Source organism: Phyllostomus discolor, chromosome 2 (genome assembly GCF_004126475.2).
Source record: "Phyllostomus discolor isolate MPI-MPIP mPhyDis1 chromosome 2, mPhyDis1.pri.v3, whole genome shotgun sequence".
NCBI lineage: Eukaryota > Metazoa > Chordata > Mammalia > Chiroptera > Phyllostomidae > Phyllostomus > Phyllostomus discolor.
Genome location: NC_040904.2, coordinates 126,633,314 through 126,636,871, shown reverse-complemented (window position 1 = coordinate 126,636,871; position 3,558 = coordinate 126,633,314). Strand labels below are relative to the sequence as shown.

The following is a 3,558-nucleotide window of genomic DNA, read 5'->3' as shown; positions in this document are numbered from 1 at the left end:
TCAGAACCATTTGTTGAAAAGACAATTCCTTCCCCCCTTGAATTTCTTTGGCACCTTTGTCTAAAATCAACTGGCCATAAGTGTATGAATGATATTTCTAGACTCTCAGTTCTATTCTACTGCTCTATATTTCTATGCTTATATAAAATATCTGGGGGGAAAAAACTTACTAAAAAGCTAATCTTATCAAGATGGTAAGTTTTATTCTTATTTTTTAAAGGGAATTATTATTTCTTTTATGTAGAGAAAACATTGTACACTTAGCCCAGTTTGGTGGCCAGTTCTTTAGCTTTGGTCTTTTCCGGCCTGGCAACGTGAGCCTCCGACTTTAGGCCCAGGATGTTTCCTCCCCAGTGGTGGCCAATCTCATCACATCTGTCACTGTAATTGGTTTGGATAGCTTCCACAAGGTTAGCCAGAGCTCCTTGGTCTTCTGAACTAATCCTGTGTGAAGGCTACAGTGGTGCAGGTCTTCCTATGGACTAGACCATAAGTGGCAAGCACAAAGCCCGAGGGCTGAATCTGGCCCTCCACCTTATTTTATCCAGCCCAGCACCTTATTTCTACGTGGTGGCAACCCCGAGCTCCTTGCCCCTCCCTTGCCTCTAGTTAAGGAGTAGTTATATTTATACAGTCCTAAAATTACATTCGGCCCTTCAAGGCAACGTGAGGCTGATGTGGCCCCTGGCGAAAATGAGTTTGACACTCCTGGACTAGATGCTTCAGCTCCACCTTCCCCTTGATCATGGAGTAGGGAACCCCCATCATACAGCACAGAGCAGGCAGGAAGACAACCAGCTTGATGGGATCCACATTGTGTGCAATCACTACTAGCTGAGCCTTCTTGATCTCCACAAAGCTGGTGACAGTGTTAACCCCTGCTCGAAGGACAGGTGGCCTCTTGGTGGAGACATCCCCTCTGCCAACAGCTTTTTTCTCAACCTGGACCAATAATCTCTGCTTCTTCTCTTGCTTTGTCTCTGGCCTGTCCTAGTGGGCCAGCTTTAGCAGATGAGTTTGGTGGTCCAACACCTGGGTGAACTGGTTAATGGCAGGAGGCACTTTCACACACTCGTGGAGAATAGCCCTTTGCCACTGTATCTGAATGTAGCTGAATTTGACAACGTGGGGGAGGTCCCTTCAAGCTGGATGTCCTGTCCAATGCCAAAATTCTTGGGTCTTTTTTCTTTTTCTTTTTTTAAACTTTTTAAAAACATTTTGTTCAAGTACAGTTGTCTCCATTTTCCCCCCACCCCAGCCATCCCCATTTCTCACCCTTGATCCTACCCCTCTTTGGTTTTCTCCGTGTGTCTTTTGTAGATGTTTCTGAAATTCAGGACTTTTTTCAAACAGGATTTACCATCTTCTTGGCCTCCTGCTTCTTCACAATAGCAGGGGCCAGTGCCACTTTCTTCCCCTTAGCCTTTCTTTTTGGCATGTTGGGCAGTGGAAAGGATGGTAGTCTTAAAATCAAGAAGTCCTTCAATTTTGTTCTTTGTCAAATTTTTTTTTAGCTATTTGGGTCCTTTGAATTTCTTCAGTCTAAAAAATGCTTTAATTTCCCTTTGGATTTACTCTTCTACACATGGTAATTTGGTTATTTAGTTTTCAAGCATTTGGGGAATTTTCCATATATTTTCGGTTATTGATTTCTAATTATATGGTGGTCAAAGAATATACTTTTTTTGTCTTTCCAGCAAAGTGGGAAAACACAGAGTGCAAAGATTAAGAGTGGTCTTAAGGCAAAAGGTGTTGGAGTCTGGACTTACCTTTGACCCAAGGCAGAGAAAAACATCTTCCCTGTCATCAAACCACCTGGCACTAAGAAGAGCATGTTGAACTATCTTAGTGTATGCAAGCTACAGGAGTGACACTGAAGAGAGGAGGAATACAAGCCATTCCAGATAAATGTGCTATAAATGGTTGTGAAAATTGGCCCCTACAAATTTGAGTCTCCTGCAGCAGTATCTTGATTCCCTAAGTATTAGGTAGCTTAAAAGAATGGAAGCTGGGAGAACTCAGCTTTTCTGCATGCTTTTACATCCTAATTGAAATAAAACCAATGTCAATATCCCCATGACTTCTGTCTCACTTGCCAAGCATCCAGTAACTAAAGCTCAAATTCCATTTGGGTGGCATGCAGGAAAGATGGCCCTCAGAAGGAAAGCTGTGCTGAGCACGTTCATGTATAAGAGCAGACCAGAGACTAAAAAAGACAAGATAGTCAAGTCCATAAAGCTGCCATGTGTAGAAGACTTAGAAACACGCCACCAGATCCCACTCAAAGGAAAGAGAGTATACTTTATAACACCAAAATCCTATCAAGATTTGTTTTCTGGTCCATAATATAATCTATCTTGGTATATGTATCATGTGCCATTGAAAATAATGGCTATTCTGCTATTTTTGATGGATAGTTTTATAAATGTCAGCTAGGTCAGGTTGATTGAGAATGTTGTTCAAGTCTTCTCACATCTTACTGATTTTCAGTCTACTTGTTCTATAATTGTTGAGAGAGTATTGAATCTATTACTGTAATTATAGACTTATTTATTTTTATATGTAGTTATATCAATTTTGCTTCATGTTCTGTGAAATTCTAATTTCAAGTGCATAATTATTTATTATTGTTATGTCCTCTTAATTAGTTGTCCTTTTCCCATTATTAAATAAAGTTTTTTATTCTTTATTCCTTCCTTTGAAATTTATTTTTTCTGGTATCAATATAGACATTTAGGTTTATTTTGATTTATTTTTATTGTACTTGTATTTTCATATTTACAGTGGTTTTCTTCCAGGTGGTATACATTGAGTCATGCTTTATAATCCAATATGACAATCTTTATCTGTTAATGTACATATTTAGAATATTTGCATTTAATAATCACATTAAACAGGTTTAAATCTAGCATCTTGCTGTTTGTTTACTTTGTTATATTTTTCCCTTTTTCTGCCTTCCTTTGGGCTGAGCATTTTTTAGGATTCCATGTAACTCATTTCTTAGCTTGTTAGGTATAACTTTTGGGGTTTTTTTTAGTGATTGCTTTAGAGTTTATAGGGTACATTTTTAACTTAACATACTCTATCTTTCAGTGATACTATACTACTTCACATATAGTATAAGAACTTTGCAACATTTCTCTCCTCCTAGGTTTTATGTTATTGTTGTCATACATATTATTTCTACATATATTGTTATAAACTCTACACTACATTGTTATTGTGTTTAATCAGTCAATTATCTTTTAAAGAAATTTAAATAAGTTAATGGTCATATATTTACCAACATATTTACCATTTCTGGTGCTCTTCCTTTCTTTAGATAGATTTATATGATAAATCTATCTAAAGAAAGATAGATTTCTTCTATGATATCATTTTTCTTCTCTATGATATCATTTTTCTCTATGATATCATTTTTCTCTATGATATCATTTTTCTTCTCCCCAAAAGACTTACTTTAACATTTCTTGTAGTGTGGGTCTGTTAGGGATAAATTCTTTCAGCCCTTGTTGGTTGAAAATGATATTATTTTACCTTTTTGTCTAAAACATATAT

General features: G+C 37.2%; 1 pseudogene; it reads right to left on the bottom strand.

Annotated features, from left to right (window-relative positions):
• Positions 1–255: 255 nt before the first annotated feature.
• LOC114514113 lies at positions 256–1,451 on the bottom strand (annotated as a pseudogene).
• Positions 1,452–3,558: the final 2,107 nt, after the last annotated feature.